Here is a 12,032-nt window from a genome sequence, read left to right as displayed (position 1 = left end):
ACTGACTCCTCCCTCAACAGAGCATGGCAGGTCACCAGACTTCCTTCGCTCTTGTCTTCCTGGCGCATTTTCTTAGCAAGGACGCACAGGCAAATATGCCCTCCAGCCAGTTTCAGATATGCAAGCCTCTGTTCTGTTCTCTGAAGCTATGACACGTTGGAGAGTTCGAGGAAACCAAGCAGCCACAAGGACTGCCAACTGCACTGGCAACAGCCATGACCAGACGTAGTTGCACACAGCATAGAATGAGTTGGAATTTTCTAACCCCTTTTTAACAACAAGAGCTGTTTCAAATCCCCCAAGAGAAATAACAACACCAAGATCTGCTGAGTTGGGTTTTCTCTAGAATCCTCGTGTCTGATATATTTCAAAAAAACATCATCCACTAACTCCATCAACAATAAAGCAGGAGCATAGAAAGGATAATGTTTTATTTCAAACAATTTCTTGGGAAAGCATCTAGGACAATACCAAACCTTACACACATTCCTCTGATACTTAGTAGGCTTCATCCACTCAGAAGACTACTATGCCTGCAAATTTCATCCAGTTTTGACACATTAAACCCATTTGCTGATATCTCCATTATAATTTATGGGGAGACAGCTGAAGCTTTGGAAAACTAACCGAAGCAAGGCTCCTCTTCAGATCTTAAATTAAGCTTGAGGACATTACTAGGCTTCAGCCTGAGGCTCCAAAGTGGGTTCTGAACCGAGTAATTTGTTTTTACACCCCTAATCTGTATGCAATGGGAAATTTGTTGTGACAGACACTACAGTTGTCACCTCTGTGTTCTTTTTCCTGGAACTGCCATCATTTGTTTACTCTCTTTCTATGGGGATTCATACAAAGCGGTTGCCAGATCGTTGCGTTCTTATATTTTTTGCGGAGGTCTCCTATTATTTTTCAGACCTGGACTTTTTCGGTGACAATTTTTGTTATAAAATACAATCACAGTAGCAGCTTGTCTAATCTGAACAGAGAAAACAATCTCAAGGCTTTTAAACATTAGTGTGCCTTTAAACAAAAGCTTTCTGTCTGAAATCCAGGACACACATTGATGGCGCTGGCCCCAGCAGGTGATTGGGCTGCCATGGCCTTGCTGCTGCACCATCCAGGTTCTCAGCAGTGTCAGGAGAACAGTTCCACGACTCCAGCAGACTCCACTACCATCTAAGAAGTTATCAATGTTCTTAAGGGAATAAAATATGCCTATGGAAAGACCCCCTCATACAGATTTTGTTTGGGATTTGTTTCTATCATTAAGGGATTTCCTTAGCTATTGACATTTCTTCTCTTGATATTGGCATGCGTTTTCTTTTCTGAAGGAGCAGTTAATTTGGCCACAGGCATGCTTTACTTTTATTTCTGGTTTTGGCACGCTTTGAAATTCAGTTGCTAATTGTGCCAAACTACCGCACCACTAGTTAGTTAGTTAGTTATTTACTATTATATTCCACCCTTCCTGCAAAGGAGCCCTGTGCTGTCCACCCTAGGTATTCGGGGTGTGTTCTAAGTTAAAGTGCTTTCCAACCATTGCAAATGCTTTTATTTCTAATTATTTCAAAGAAAAGTTTGCATTGGGAGATACAAAGGTGAACAACATCCTATATGCAAATAGGTGTAATTGTGTTCTTATGGCCTGTAACACACACACACACACAGAGAGAGAGAGAGAGAGAGAGAGAGAGAGAGAGAGAGAGAGCTGTTCTCTCCAGCATTTCCACCAACATGAAAAGAAATTTCTTTCCATCTCCACCTTGTTGGCTACCTGCCTGCCACAGTAAAAGATGTGTAGAGTGTTGCTGGACTCACCCATCAGAAGGATCACCTAGTTGGGGGGGCAAGAATGTTTGCATCTGTCCTATTGGTAGATGACTGATGGAGAAGCTTTGTCTCTTAATTCCCCTCTTCCTTCAAATGCTACTCCATCATTGAAGTGCCCAGTCTGAAGCCCCTAATATCTCTCACTCTCTCACTCTCACTCACACACACACACACACACACTCACTCAATGAACAAAATGGAGGCAGCTAGTTTAATTTTCTGTGGAGGCCATAAAGCATAAATGAGTGAAAGCACACATGCCTCCATCCAAATCAATTCCCAAAGAAGAAAAATCCATGTATACAAACTACCGGTAATCCTTTAATTTAGGTAATCGCTTAATGACCTGAATAATTTAAAAGCAGCAGTTGTTCTATCAGTTCTTGCCAAAGTCAAGACATTTGTGACGGTTTACAATGCCTAGGATTATGTTGATCATTTTCGATTTACAGTACCTTGCTGTGGAATAATCTGCCTTTGCCTCTTCCCCTGCCCAGTCCCCAACCATTTGCTCCTTGTAACTGTGAAAATCTTACAGCCACTGATCTTTGCAAACCTCACGATCCTGTTCACCAGTTCTTAACACAAATGCTTCCTTGCTATTTATACCCACTAGTTATCTTGGCAGGGGTGCCAACTTGAATAAAATATTGGAGGGTCCAGATAAGCCCTTCCTCTGCCCCTATCCACCTTCGGCTTCAAGCTTGGTTTTTTCCTCACTCACCCTTGGTCACCTCCAACACAGGAGAAGGTTACTAGTAGGCTCTAGCTTGTCTGCCCTCTGTTCTTTTCTGTTCCCCATCATCATCATCATCATCATCATCACCACTGCCACATCATAATGATGAAAACCTTATGGCTATTGATCTTTGCAAAATCTACCATCCTATTCTGCATTCAGGTAGGTAGCTGTGTTGGTCTGATGCAGTCGAAATATACGGTATATTAAAAAAAATTAAAAATTGTCCAGTAGCACCTTAAAGGTAAAAAGGTAAAGGTACCCCTGCCCGTACGGGCCAGTCTTGACAGACTCTGGGGTTGTGCGCCCATCTCACTTAAGAGGCCAGGGGCCAGCGCTGTCCGGAGACACTTCCGGGTCACGTGGCCAGCGTGACAAAGCTGCATCTGGCGAGCCAGAGCCGCACACGGAGACGCCGTTTACCTTCCCGCTGGTAAGCGGTCCCTATTTATCTACTTGCACCCGGAGGTGCTTTCGAACTGCTAGGTTGGCAGGCGCTGGGACCGAGCAGCGGGAGTGCACCCCGCCGCAGGGATTCGAACCGCCGACCTTTCGATCGGCAAGCCCTAGGCGCTGAGGCTTTAACCCACAGCGCCAGTAGCACCTTAGAGACCAACTAAGTTTGTTCTTGGTATGAGCTTTCGTGTGCATGCACCAGAACAAACTTAGTTGGTCTCTAAGGTGCTACTGGACAATTTTTAATTTTTTAAAATTTTTATACATCCTATTCTGCTGTTGTTAATGAGCACTAACTCTCCCTGATCTCACTATCTTTCCAGCATCACTAACTTAATTTCATTCATTCCTAATTTTCTATTGTCCTCAGATTTTTTTGTGTATGCCACCAAATACATATTCAGATAGTTATTTTCTTTATACAGAGTTTTGGAGGAAATCAGAGACATGGCGTTAAAGCCTGAGCGCATGTGAAACTGATACAGCGCTTGCAAACCATGTTCATGAAAAATGTAAACATGTCAGATGATATAGATATTATTGCTTTTCTGACAGTTATAGCTCGATTTATACATTAAGCAACTCGCAGGAGTTTCTAAGTGTTCCATCCTCACCATAACCCTATGAAGTAGATTATGCAAAGGCAGAGTTGTTTTCTCTGAGTGGCAAAGTGGTACAGTTAAGTAATGTTAAGCTTTGGACTTAGTGGTCCGACAGCACCCCCTTTCGATGAGCACATGAACTACTTCAGTTGTGAAGCACACAGTTAACATTTATTTCCTCCATCTCCTCCTCCTCCACCACCACCACCACCACCAATTCCACACTTTAAAACTGTTTCTACATTTATGATAAATTTAAGCAAGCCAAAAAACAAACTAAAACTGTTTGTCAACCCTGGTTTAAAAGTAAAAACAACTATGAGCACCTGAAATTTCACATTTTAAAATCATGTAAAATCATAGCACTACCATGCCTACAAGAATGAAATGGAGTCTGTTGCCCTGTTGCTAAATACACATAAATGGGAATAAACACTATTTTGTTCTAAAAAAAAAAGAAGAAGAATAAAACGTGATGGGGGGGATTTAAAAATGAACATCTGTAGCCATGCACGTGCCTGGTTGGCTGGCTGCCCCCTAACTATAGAATGTTTTAAAAAATAAGAAGGAAAAGATGTTAGCCTTGGTGGGCTCCAACATGCCCCTGTTGACCCAAGTGCTGATGTGAGGCCTGTTTGCCTCTCCTTGCATCATCTGAACTGTCGCTGCGGTCTAAACTACAGAGCCTAGGGCCTGCCAATTGGGAGGTCGGCGGTTCAAATCCCTGCAATGGGGTGAGCTCCCGTTGTTTGGTCCCAGCTCCTGCCCACCTAGCAGTTCGAAAGCACATCAAAGTGCAAGTAGATAAATAGGTACCACTCTGGCAGGAAGGTAAGCAGCATTTCTGTGGTTCACCAGAAGCAGCTTAGTTGTGCTGGCCACATGACCCGTAAAAACTGTCTACGGACAAATGTGGGCTCCCTTGGCCAGTAAAGTGAGCACTGCAACTCCAGAGTTGTTTGTGACTGGACTTAACTGTCAGGGGTCCTTTACCTTTACCTTTCATTTTCCTAGGGATGCAGGAACCTGGACTTTGACCCTTACATCCAGCCTTTATTAAATCACTGCTTAGAGGAAATGCATTACCAAAAATGAGGACAAAAGAGAACATTGATTCGCATAAAACTGGCACATCTCAGCTTCTCAATAACCTTGTGAAGTTGGCTATGCAAATAGAGAGTGATTTTTTTGCCCTAAACCTGCTGGTGAAGTCCATATGTGAATGGGATTTTCCATATCTAAACTCAGCATGTTGCCCACAAATTTTGCAATGTTTAAAACAGCCCTCTATCTCTGCTAGATTTGCTTTTCCAAGCCAATGGAAGGTTTACTTATTATTATTATTATTATTATTATTATTATTATTATTATTTAAATAATTTTTACCTGCAGATTTCACAAAAAGGGGAAGGAAAAGGAACGGGATAGGAAAAAATCAAAATAAGATGTGCTGATGGTTATTGTATTCATCCTGTGAACTGATGATTTTTTTTGTTAGTGCTGTTTATATATTCTTTTTCTTTCCTTCCTTTTATTGCCTTTATTTCTTCATCTTTTTCTTCCACCAATGGAAGGATTCGCCTCCCATCCATCTTCCCCCCACCTCAAAAAATAAGGAAGATAACAGATGTGAATAAGTTTATAGTGCCCTCCGTTTTCATGTGATGGGTAGAACCTCTGTTGCTATTTCCTGTTTCTGAACTATGTAATTAAATAAGTTACATGCCCAGTTTTGCACCTCCTAAAGTGTCTGCCCCCTCCCCCGAAACTGACAGTTGTCCTTCTGTTCATCACCCTAGCATGCTGCTACTTCTTTGGTAAGAATCACTTATGGCTCTTCGCAGCAAGTCACTGAAAAAGCAAAAATAAAACAATTCAGTGCATGCTTTCAGAGACAGCATTTGTAAACGACAGTAAAACAGGTTCCAAAATGAGGACATTTCAGACATCTGGCTCTCCATGTGAATAGTATCACCTGCATTGGGACATGCACCTGTGCAGCTGAATGTAACATCTCTTCCTTCATTTCTAGTATAAATATTTTGGCATTGTGATGACCAGCCTCTTTTCTTCAAGAGAATGTGATGGTTCTCCCATTGCCCAGAACAAGGTGTTATAGGAATTCTAAGGTCTCATATATAAAAATAATTCATTCATAAATGTACATGTAAAGGCAGTGGTGCCCAAACTTCTTTTCAAAGAGGGCCAGATTTGATGAAGTGAAGGACCATGAGGGGCTAACCAAAGTTGTTAACCTTTTTTTAGGATTGAAGTTGTTGAGCTTTTTTATGATTTTATCCTGGGAAATAAGCTGCCGCTGGGGCTGCATTAAACCGACCGACCATCAGATTAGGCCCCTGAAACAGACTTTGTACATGCCTGCCATAAGAGTATGTGTGTGCGGCTGCACTCAAGCACAGCACAATCTCATGGAGATTTGCTCAGCTGTGGGTTGTGTTCCGCGGGGCTTATTCCCTAATTCCCTTATTTTCTTTTGTGCATCTCTCTGGCAAGCCACGAGATGGAGCTCTAAGAATCATCGCAGATGGTCAATTTTACTTGAGGAGTTATTATTTGCTCCATAGTGACCATCTAGATCCTGTGGCAACTTCAGGTATTGCACTTAGAGTAGATATCAGCCAAACCTTGTGGAGACCTTGTGGTTGTAAGAAGAACCTTTGCTTGACCAGTGCTACACAGAGGAAGCAGAATACTTTAAAGTTCCTACTTTCCTGCCCAACTCCAAGCAAGAATAGCACCCTCCCATCAGGGCTGCATTGCATGTTCTTGTCATGCTAATGCATAAAGCACCGGCGTGGGATTACCTGGCTTGAGCTGTGCTGCCTCCAGAGGCTGGGGGAGCTACGTGGCTGCCCAGCACATAACAGCAACACTGTCACTGTGCATGTGCCTGCTTGCATGCAAGGGGGAGGCAGAGGCTGGTGGCTGCACCCACAACAGCACCAAATGCTGGTGGGAACTGAGGAAGCAATTGCTGCTGTGGGATCTATCAAGGGCAGTCTGTTCTGGGCACTCAATACTCTGGAGCTGGGCTTGTGTCCTTTAGTACATCAATGTGAACCCATTGCCGCTTACTATTAAGGGGCGGGGGGAATGTTGCCCTTCTAGATTTGTTCTCTAGATCAGTGTTTCCCAACCTTGTGCCTCCAGATGTTTTTGGCCTACAACTCCCATCATCCCTGACCACTGGTCTTGCTAGCTAGGGATGATGGGAGTTGTAGGCCAAAAACATCTGGAGGCACAAGGTTGGGAAACACTGCTCTAGATCTCCAAAAGTAGCCTCTGTGACAAAATGCATTCATCATACAAACTTAGAAATGAATCCTGAGCACAGGAATGCAAGGCAGTGATTCGAGCATGAAAGATTCAAGAACATGGCATAAAAATTCTCAAGATTTTCTGTAGCATAATCAGGGCCTCATGTAAGGTTTGATGAGGCCCTAAGCTACTGAAGGTAATAGGGCCCATTATATGTCCAGCTGTCCTTTGTCAACAACAAATTGTCACTGTTTTTTGTGTTGAATATATGCTATATGGTAATTTATGGACCTCATAGGTATCTAAAGCCATTTGCACATAACAAAATATGTATTTTATCAAAGTAATTGTTGAACTGAAATACAATCAAGAAGAAGTATATTAATAGTGAAATACAATTAAGAAGAAGTATACAGTTTTTTGGGCCCCAAGAGAGTGGGGCCCTAAGCTATAGCTTGTTTAGCTTATACATAAATCCGGCACTGTCTGTGACAAAATGCATTCATCATACAAATTTATAAATGACTCCTGAGCACAGGAATGCAAGGCAGTGATTTGAGCATGAAAGATTCAAGAACATGGCATAAGATTTCTCAAGGTTTTCTGTAGCATAATGATTATTGCCTCACAGGGGAAATGAAACTTCTTCATCAATGACAATACAAGAGAGGAGGAAGAAAAGAATAGATTGGTGAGGAGTATTTCTCCGCAACTGATGCTGGCAGTCAGGATGTAGAATTATCTGGGCTTCATCCAAAGATCATAATTCCTAGAAAGTTTAGCATTTTTCCAGCACTTTTTCCTGAAATGAAATGTAGGTCAGTACAGAGGTGCTGAAGTGTAAAAGAAGCAGGAGACAAAAGCACAGAGTACTTTTTGATGAACAAAAGTATTAATAATCTTCCCCAAATGTATGAGATTGTATCATGGCAGATAAGTGGAAATAATTAATAGCTTTGCCTTCTCTTTGTGACTTGGGACACCTGCCTGAACTATTGGAACAGGTGGCCAGCTTTAGTGTGGCAGACGTGGGTTTTCCTCATAATTTTATAGGCATACTGTGTAAATTGATAGATTATGCATAGGAATTTGTGTACAGAGAGGGCTGTTGACTTTTGATCTCTACCATAATGTTTTTTACAAGCAGACTGTACATAAAGTTTGAAAATTGTGAACCTGTTTGTAATCTTCAACTGAGGGAAAAACGAGCAAGAAAATAATTACCACCAGTGTCTTGTAGCCATTTTTTTCCTCCTGTGATAATTTGTCGACGGTCTGTTTCAACGTGGTTACAGCAGTTATTGCAAGCTTTGAAGCAGAGTATTTTTCAAGAGCACTCTTCACATCGGACTCTGATCCATGAAGCATTAGAGACATAATATCTTGAACAACTGCACACTGATAAAAAGAAGCTAGGAAGAAAAAAATAAATAAAAACCAAACAGATTTTTTTTTTTTAATGCATGCTTTATTTAAACCCTTTGTGGTGGCTTACCTGAGAATGCACTACCTCTGATATGATGTGGATACCAATTATAACTCTGTAGAGTTGTGGTGGGAGAAACATTCCTTCTGCTGACACTACATGAGGGAAGAGTGTAATGCTTACTCGCTCATTGCTATGTTTGCATGCCAGGGACATGAAGCCATGATGAAAGGGTGGCACACTCACTGGAAGTGGTGTATTCAGGAAGGAACAGTCAAACATTAAGCTTCCTCTACGTCGCACTGCCTCCCCCCAGAAAACACAAAAAACACTTTGGCCCAGCTTTCCTGTGAGCTGAGTAACTTCTAAACTGGATGCCATTGAATATGACACCACAGAATGCAGATGTCACTACTAGAACCAACATAAACTGGCGGTGCCTCATGTAACTCACTGACTGTCACCTTCACAGATCTTTCTGAGCTCTGTCCTGTGAGCAGCCAGGCAGTAACACAAAAGCAACTAAACACAATTAGTAAACACAATTACTAGGGAGTAAGCCTCATGAAGCACAATGGGATCTGCTCCTTGGGTTGGGTTGTGCTTGAGTGCAGGGCCCTCTCAAGAGTTAGTCCAGGTGAACTCCTTGTCTCCTTGTTCTGGGCACTGAGAGGACCACCCCATTTTCCTGAAGTAAGTAGGTGGGTCATAGTGCTAGAATACTACTACCAGCCTTTTTGAAAACTATTCTTTCTTCTCCCTGAACCCACACACTTCTTTTCTTCACGCTCCTTCCGCTGTCACAACTCCTCTGAACCCAACTGTTCTTCCAGATGCACAAGCAATCCTTGTTAATCCGCATCAACACTGTCAGAGCCAGTAATTTCATGGAATCAGAGAATTGGAAGGGAATCTGAGGATCAACTAATCCAACCCCCTGCAATACAGGAATATGCAGCTGTCCCACGCTCTAACCACCCAGGCTCATAAACTTGCTCCTCATAAACCATCCATAATTGACCCCTTTCCACATATCAGGTGGTTTTCAGCGCTAGCTCTACTCAAAGTAAAACCATTGAAGTTAATGGATAGGATGAATTTAGGTTCCTGAATTTCAGTGGGTCTGTGTAGAACTCAGCTGAATACAACTCTTTGCATTTGGCCACCTGTGTACCTACCTTTGGGCAGGTGGTACTGTTTGCCTGAAGAGCCCGATGCCTGAAGGGTCCTGGTTTTGGAGTTCATTTCACTGAGGCTCTCTGGCACTTTGTTTACAAATGTTGCTTCTGAAGACACTACACTGAATTGTTCTATTTTTGCTCCTTCAGTTTGCTGAGGAAATGAAGGCCATTAGTAATGCTTACCAGAGGAACAGCAACATGCCAGGGTGATGAGCAGAAGGACAAGCACTGGCTTCATGGTGGCAAAGAACACTCTGAATATGGGTTACAATAAGCAGCAAGCTGTTTGGGATCCTGGACTGCACAGCTCGGGTATGTATGTATGTGTGTGTATACACACACACACACACACATACACCTGGTAGCAAGACCGGCTCCGCCCACAAAATGACAAATGAGGAAATATGACCTTATTCACCTTGTTTTTCTCCTGATATCCTGAGGGAGAGAAAAGATGGGCGGTCTGATGTCTCTTGAGGGAGGGGGCAGGGAATGAAATCTGAAGGAGACAGGGGGCTGCTTCAAACATTGTAAAATTAATGTGTAGGTCACCGTGGCATGCCCTGTAAGGCATTTCCTTGCAAAATAAGTAAAGATTTCCCTCCCCGCCCCAGGCCAAGGCAAGTGCATCTCCCTGTGGAGTCAGGTGCAGAATATAAATGGGGTTTTAAAATGCAAGAGGGCAAAAATGGTGTTATGAAGTGTTTAATCTGAATGTGGAAAATCCCTGCTCACATATGGAGCTCTCTGGTAGCACTGCTTGTTTCTATTTGAAAGACTGCCAGACGACAGTCTGCTGTTTGAAGGGTTTCCCAGTTTAAAGATAAAACCCGCAGAAGCCATAGAAGAGAAAGCAGGGGTTTTGAAGCACCTGTCAACAGTTATTTATCCATTTATTTTATGTTGTTGTTGCTGCTGCTGCTGTTACAGTAGATTTATGAATCACCTTCTAGACCACCATCTCAAGGCAATTTACACATTTAAAAACCCAGTTAAAAGCACAAAAGAAAATACATTTAAAACAAAACTAAAACCTTAACATAGTGGACACTCATGGTAAGGAGCCATTTATCCAGTTGGGAAAGCTCCCTTTTCCTCCAAGGAACTCAAGACAGCACACATGTTTCTCCCAATCTGCATTTATTCTCACAACAACCCTGTGAGGTAGGTTAAGCCGAGAAACAGTGACTGGCCCCAGATCACACAGTGAGCTTTATAGCTCAATGGGGTTTTTTGACCCAGCTCCCCCAGGTCCTAGTCCAGCACTTTAACCACTAGAGCACACTGTGAATACACAGCACTTGTAGAGCAAGCACACCGATCACCTGGTGAGTGTCTAACCCCTAGGGTGGAGTGCATTATATTTCCCATTAAATAATTGCATTTATTTCTAAATATATATCTATACATATAAATGACTATGTGCAAATTTTGTGTGTCTTATTTTGACCTTCTGATGCATTTTCTCTTCTTTGGCTATGCCTACGTGGCCATTTATTCACTGGATAGTCTGAGAAAACAACTCTCTCTTTGCATAGCCTGCCTGCCTGGTTTAGGAGACTGGAATGTTACTGTGTATTTCTTGGTGGAAGGAGAAAATGCGCACGTAAAGAATGAAATGAAATATGTCACTTTCGCAAGTCAAATTTAATGTGCATTCTGTGCAGCTGAGGAACCTGATTCAGATGCCCTTAGTTTTGCACTTTGGTGTCTTTCATTAGTTTTCCCTCCATAATTCTCTTTAAGTGTAGTAACATTCTAAATGTGTACTTCATTATGTGCATATACAAATGAAATCTGAAGACAATACATCTCAATATGTGCAATTTTGAAGTTGAATGAGTGATGTTGACAATATTGCTGGATCAGGCTGCGTTTGTGTTAGGAGCTGCACAACAGGACTGCAAACTTTGCAGATCAGTGACTGTAAGTTTTTCAATGTTACAAAGAGCACATGCAGGTAGGGGAATGGGATGGAAAGAGGCAGGTTATTCCACAACACAGTTAATTTGCCCTGTATCCAAATAATCAGTATAGCTTAGGGTTTTATAGAGTTTCTGAATACAGGTCTAGAATTGCTAACACAAATGCTGCTTCTAAATCATGTAGGTTATTAAAATATTTGTAAGTATTGGCTCCCAGTACATTTCCGAGCACAATTCAAAGTGTTGGTGCTGACCTTTAAAGCCCTAAACGGCCTCAGTCCTGTATACCTGAAGGAGCGTCTCCACCCCCATCGTTCTGCCCAGACGCTGAGGTCCAGCGCTGAGGGCCTTCTGGCGGTTCCCTCATTGTGAGAAGCAAAGCTACAGGGAACCAGGCAGAGGGCCTTCTCGGTAGTGGCGCCCGTCCTGTGGAACGCCCTCCCATCAGATGTCAAGACGATAAACAACTACCTGACATTCAGAAGACATCTTAAGGCAGCCCTGTTCAGGGAGGTTTTTAATGTATGATATTTTAGTGTTTTTTGGTTTCTATGGAAGCCGCCCAGAGTGGCTGGGGAAACCCAGCCAGATGGGCGG

The sequence above is a fragment of the Podarcis gaigeae genome (assembly GCF_964106915.1).
Source record: "Podarcis gaigeae genome assembly, chromosome: 1".
Classification (NCBI taxonomy): domain Eukaryota; kingdom Metazoa; phylum Chordata; class Lepidosauria; order Squamata; family Lacertidae; genus Podarcis; species Podarcis gaigeae.
The sequence above is the reverse complement of the archived record's forward strand: the minus strand, read 5'-3'. Positions refer to the sequence as shown.